Consider the following 7023-nt stretch of genomic DNA (forward strand, 5'->3'; position numbering starts at 1 on the left):
AGGCCATTCTTTAACGACTATTTGCCTCACAGTCTTAGCAAATGAGCTCTGCACCCCAGACTCCTCTGCGCTCATAATTTCATTGGAAAGAAGAAGGAACACCCCCCCCCCTTCCTTTTTTTTTTTTTTACTTTGATCCCAGAATTTGTTTTTGAATCTGCTGGTTGTGTATTCGAACATCAATAGAGACGCGGTTGCAAGTGCTTGCTTTCATTATTTTTCACAGAGATAAAACGAAAGAACAGAGGGATGGGAGGGGACAAGGGGGGAGGAGGAGGAGGAGGAGAAGGAGGAGGAGGGAGAGAGGGAGAAGGCATGATGAGAGGAAATGAGGGAGAAGGGTAGGTGACTGTCCGGGACAAACCTCACATTGCCGGAGAGACAGTGTGTGTCAATGTGGAGTCACGGCCTTATCAGATTGTGTGGTGCTTCTTAAAAGCCCTGACCTCCCAGCCAACCCAGCATAACCACCGTCTTCCTCACTGCAGCTCTCCTTGTCTGCCCATACAGCCTTATCTCTGGCCTTTCTGACTGAAGTGACAAAGATATCTGTGTCTGAGGCCTTGTTGCAGCCCCCGGACTCAGCTGGATTGTCTATTGACCAGTTTTTTCCACGCACTTTATGGACATTGTAATCCCATTTTGACCATTTCCTATCCGGTGTTTTTAACCTGGAAAAAAAAAACTATATTTGAGATGTCCCAGCTTTGCATTTGACCGCTGTCAATTTTTTAAAAAGGACTGTGAAAAGTTTTGACCTTCACCTGGAATCCTTTGCCTGTCATGTGGCATCCTGTGCCATGACGATGGGGAACGGGGATTGAGGCATCCCACCAAGGTATAATGAGTGATGGGGCTTCTTTGATTCCTAGAAAGCTTTCATCTTCAGTCAAGGCCTCCACTGGTAGACTGCACTTTCTCTCTTTCTGTTCTTCTTTGTCTCTTGCCTTGATGTTTGATGGCGAAGACAGAGAAAAAGATCTTTAATATGGTCCCCATTCCATTACCAGTCTCCTCACTGTGATACTCATATCATGCATCCCTTCTCCCTGTGTTCATGGTTTCGTAATTGGGATACCATCACTGAACCATAGGAACCAATTTTTCCTGTTGTCAGTGTGTACTAGAAAGTTAGCAAGACAACCTTTTTGCGTATGCAACAGCTCAAAAATCATTATTGCTTGAGCTCCTAACAACCCTCTGAGAGAGGCTTTTTGGGGGGCTTTAAGAGCACAGCAAGTCACTCGGAGGCGAAAAAAGATTGCAAGATTTGTGGCGAGAAAGAACAAAACTTGAAAGGAAAACAACAAAGAAAGCATTTGTTCTTTCTCCGCGCTTGCACCCTCAGTCTAGGGTTCTAATCTCTTATTGTTTCAGACCCAAACAGAGACAAAGGAGTCGCAGATCAAAACAAATGACTATCAAGCTATCAAACAAGCACCACCCTGCTATGATTCCAAACGCTGACTGCGGGAGAGCAAGAAGAGAGTCAGAGTCAGGCGGGTCGCGTATTGTTTCCAGTCACTTTGATGCAGAACTTAAAACGCTGGCAAAAAAAAAGAAAAAATCAAACGCCTACCATGAAAGAAGGAGAGAGGGAAAGGAGAAGAGAAAGAGGGGGCGATGCGAAACATGCTAACACTGTTTGCATATGTGCACTCGCCTTTGTTTCATTAGTGGTCCAGCTGATAACCTTTATTAAGCCTGATCTGGAATTAAACTCATGGACCAGCGGCGCTTTGAAGCTACAACTGGCTCTTTTTCCTGTTTGTGCTGTAAATGCAGGTTGTGGTGCAAAGATAAAGCACTTCTGAAGGATATTAAGACTTGAAAGTCCTTTGGCTATTCACTGGTACATATTTGATGTTGTTCTTTTGCTCCTTGGCTAAATTAGCATATCTCTTTCAAAGCCCCCCCTCCAACTGCATACACACACTGACAAATGTAAATGTAATCCTCTGCCATCATGTGTTCACTAAAAGTCATAAATGATAGAAGTACATTGTGTACGCCACTGACACATCAAAGTGCGATAACACGATTAGCTACAATGACTCGAGTTTGTTTTCTCCCCTCCCATCTTCCCTCTCTCTTCCTCATCACTGTAATCAGCACCCGTTTGCTCCCTCCTGTATTTTTGTCTCTTTCATTTCCTCGCACATGATAGTCACCGTTTCAAAGTCGTCTTACCACTTGCAGCGGGGTGAGACAACCTTTGCCTCGGTTTGTTCACTTTCATTCAGTCTCTCACTGCAGGAAAATGTTATCACTGTCTAATTTTAGTAGCGATCATATCGTCTCTCAGTGTGACAGCTCTCTCTTATCCCACTCCTTTTCTCTTCCCAAATCGAGTCATGTGCGGTGGGTGACAGGGCAAATGTGGCACACTACTGTAGATGAGCCGTAGTGTGTAAGTTAAACTGCGAGGCACATTCTCTGCCTCATCACAGTGCACACATCAAAACAAAAGGCAGTGACAGCCCCATTGTGATCTATTATTTAGCCCCCTCCGTATTTGATCACTAGCGTGTGCCATAGTGATGATCATGCAGATTAGGCCTGTTTCTTCCAGCCGCCCCTCTAAACTCCTTTGCTTTTATTGTTTTGGGATCTACATTTTTGCCTCTCTCACAAGTGCTGTTGTGAGCCAAAGTGGTGATATTTTCAAGTATGACATGTTTCCAAAGGAAAGTTGACACTCTAGGTCATTAGGTAGCAATGCATCAATAAGTAAAGCAATATGTAAAACTGCATATACGCATGGTGAGCTGTTAGTCAGGTATGCTGTCGGGAATGTGAGCTAATGTGTCTGTGTAGAAATATAAACTGGTTGTGTTCAATGTTATATATCTACCGCCTGTGTTTTCATTCCTACTGATGGATAATCTTCTCTGTCTCCAGAGTCTATTTAGAACTGAACAAAACTGCCTTTTTGTATCACACACCCTGGGAATAGTCCACAACATAAACTTCATTTGGAAACACTACCTTTGTATTATTCAAACATCACATCCAAAAAAAAAAGTGTTTATTGATGAATGTAATTGTGTCACAAAGACCAGGATATTGCTTTTATCATTTCTGTCAGATGCTGTTTTATTGTGTTAAATGTATTAAATATGTTGTCCTTAATGTAAAATGTTTTAACATTGTTGTTCTCACCTTTGACTCTCATGTGACAGGGATAAGATATCTCCAGACATATTATATTAATATTATAGCATGACAATGGCATGTGACATTGAGCTATTGGTATTTTGATATATTTGATATCTAAAGCTATTGATGCTTTTTTTTTTTAATCTACAAACTCATGATACAACCTTGAAAATGTTAGGCAGTAAGTAGCACACAGTAAACGGAGTAATATTTGTAGTTGATGGTTCCCAAAGACTATGAGTTTCACATGTGCAGTATCACATGTGGTCACATGTCCATGTTATATTTGCTCATTGCACATATTGTACATGTTAAAATCACATTTGAGTTGTGGGGAAAATGTTCTGGGGAGATTATTGTTTTGAAACACTTTTGTTTCTTTTAATGTGTGAAATGTAATTTTCCACAAAACTTTTTTTTTTTTTTTTTTTTTTTTTTGCAGGTGTCTCACTGCACTTGTTCGATATGTTATGGTGAAATTCTCTGCAACATTTGTAACATTATAACCTGTTCTTGCATTGTTTTACACATGTGCAGAGCAGACACATGTTATCTATGAAGAAAACGCAAACCCCTAAACTTGAAACACAAGAATATGTGAAATTCATGTGAATTTCCGTGTGGGCTGAACAAACCTGATTTTATGGACAGAAATGTTCTTTGGTCTATTTTATTCTCCCAAGTCCTGATAGAGAGTCTAACTTCATTTTTCAGATTGACTCTAAAGAGAAAAAGAGGTGGTTCAGGTACTTTAGGTAAATTATTCTTGAGAGGGCTGAGGGGACACACCAATCAGAACTAATCTCGTTTGATTCCAAACATGAACGCTGCTCCCTTTAACCTTAACCACTCAGCTGTGCAATTGTTCAGTAAGTAGAGAGAGCAACTCTGTGTGTAATTAGCGGAAGGCCCCTTTATGAATGGAATTAGCATCATCTTTGTCCTCTCACCAGGAGTATAGCCCTAATTATCCATCTGCATGTTCCAAGGGAGGCCATACACAAGGCAGAGGAGGACAATTGCATTCTGGCCCTTCTGATGGCCCTCGTTTGCTGAGCCGAAAAAAAAAAAAGATTTAGAAAAAAAAAGTGCAGACTTTTGTCCAACGAAATGAGGGCAAACTCTCAAGTGCTAATTGAAGTCTGACTGCAGATGGGTCTCGTTAATTTTCCACCACCGGGTCACACTGTAACCTCCAGCGTGGTCCTTTATATGAGTGAATGTGTGTGTTTGTCTTAATGTGTGTGTGGTGATGGTCTGTGTGTGTGTGTGTGCTCCCAATGTTTTTGGGTGAGATCATTTTGGGGGCAGAAGTGGGGGTGCCCAGAGATTAAAGTAAAAATCCAGCACTGGGTGCCTGCACAGTGCCCAGCCTCGCCTCTGATTAAAAATGCTAATGTACTTCCTTTGTGCTTTGATGTGGGACGAACAATGGTGGCGGCGTTGGCGGGGGGGCGTTACCGTGAGAAGATGTAATCCTTTATTTGTCGCCATGCAATGACGCCCAGCTGAGCACTGTGACAGTCCAAATCAATCATGTCACAGGGAGCCGCCATGAGTCCGCCAGCTAACTATCCCCCCTACTCCTCAACTTCCAAGGCTGCGCAACTCTAATTAGCTTCCCTCTCTCAACATGGTTCAGAAGGAGGGAACCAAGAAAGATATGATGAGAAAAAAAAATTCTCCAGTCACAGCATGAAGTTGAGGCACTAAATACACTCTCAGGCGCCAGATACATGAAACACACTAACAAGTAACACATCACACTTTAAGCAGAAAATGGAGCCTCTGTGAAAATCTTTTGTCCAGTCTGATGGATGTGTTGGGGCGGTGGAAGCCACATGGAAAGAAGCGATCTTCCTGGTTAATTGTCTTTTCTACCTGTTGAGTCCTCTCAGGTTTGATCCTATAGCCACACTTGTCACAAGTCAACCTGCATTCAGCAGTCAGCTGGTTAGGTCTTGAGTTAGAGAGTGTGTGAGGTCTGCAGCTTGGGTTTTGGAGAGACACTTCGTTTTAAGCAGAATAATCACTGAATATTAGAGCTGATGTCATAGCTTTATGCAGTATATTAAAAAAAAATATTTAAAAAAAAACAATAAAACTAATGGTCTGCACTACAGTTCACATTTGAATGCCTGCAGACTGGTTTGATACCATGTGGACCGGTCCAGCTGTGTTCAGACAGGTGCGTCATAACACTACAGGCTTCAATAGAATGCATTCTTCTTAACTGCTGGGACTTCAGGAGACATGGACCAATCAAAACCCTCCGTTGCTGACGTTATATGATCAGTAGGGACCTGCTATATAGCTCTGTGTGAGGGGGAAACGCACACATTCAAAGATGACAGCCACTGTCAGCTGAGTTGCAGTTCTACACCTGTCAGAGACAGATGGGTGTGGCACTGACTCCTGAGCTCTTCATAAACACCTTTGACAAAACAGTGCCGAGAAACTGACTGTTATGAACATGGAACTAAATGCTTCATAGTTGTTATCAGTGCTTAATACTATAGTGCAGGATGTAAGTAAGTACATTTAATTTATATAGCACTTTTCATAGATAAAATCACAAACTGCTTAGGATAAAATACAATAAAATACCACAACAAAAAAACACACAACGGCACAAATACAGGTAGCTTCACAGAGGCCTCAGAACAGCTCAGTAAAAAGCCTGTCTAAAACGAGTTAGAAAGGTTAAGGTAGTAAATTAAGCAATAATAAGCCTAAATCAAATTAATAGTCATTCAATGCAATGAAATGTAACACTGTAGTAACAGTGCAGACTGAAACAAAATTATATGAATCACATTGATGATTTGAAGTGCTCACAATCTCAAATTTGTATGCACACCACACTTGCAGATTTGAGGGTGAATTGATACTTTACTTTTTACATTTATTTTTTTATTCTAGCAGTGTCAGTGCACATTAATCTGCATTACTGTAAATGCGTCAGTATGCTAAATAGCTGGTTTTCAACTGTAGTCCCTGGGCAAGATGTGAACTGTCAGCCTGTAACACAACAACATTACATACCGGATACAAATTACATGGTACATCATTCAAATATTACCACATAAAAGCACATCCGTCGCTAAAATAATAAATAATAATAATATTATTAAAGGGACAACGAGGAGTTTTGGAAAGCGAAGTGTTTTCACACTACATTTCCCATGAGCCTCCGCGTGCACAGTGAAATTCTTGGACAAGCACAAGACGGAGGGAAGCGAAAATATTTGCCAAGAATGTTTTCATTGATCAAGAATGAAAGTCGGGGGTTCTAAGACGATCAGATGCCGTCGTAGTTCCGACCATAAATGGTAATTCGGCGGCGTTATTCCCATGACCCGCCGGGCAGCGGGTAGTAGGAAACGCTGGGCGAGTCGACCACTAAATAATAATAACAAAACTACTATAAAGACAAAACAATATATTTATCGAAAATGGACCTATTAACAAGTGTGGGTAACATAGATTCATCTACATTACAGTAATGAGACTTTTTTTTATAACCAAATACAAACTCCTCGTTGTCCCTTTAAAATATATGTAGAAACACATTAGGCATAGAACAAATAAACATATCATAATTTGTGTAGCACATAAAAGCACGTAGCATGCAGCAGAAGAGCACAGCAGATGCATTAAGACTTGCTTCCAAAAGGAATGCAACTAAAGCAGACAAACAACACAGTAATCATGCGACAATAAGCATGCCACAAGACGGTAATGTAGACAAAGGGAATGCATATGAAGCGACAGTAGTAGACATTAAAGAAGCAGCAAAAAAGCACAGACATAAGCAGCAGCATACATATTTCCTTATGAAACTTCAGCTGAAACAGGTGCGAG

The sequence above is a fragment of the Trachurus japonicus genome, chromosome 1 (assembly GCF_045865225.1).
Source record: "Trachurus japonicus isolate A0001 chromosome 1, Traja_1.0".
Taxonomy (NCBI): Eukaryota; Metazoa; Chordata; class Actinopteri; order Carangiformes; family Carangidae; genus Trachurus; species Trachurus japonicus.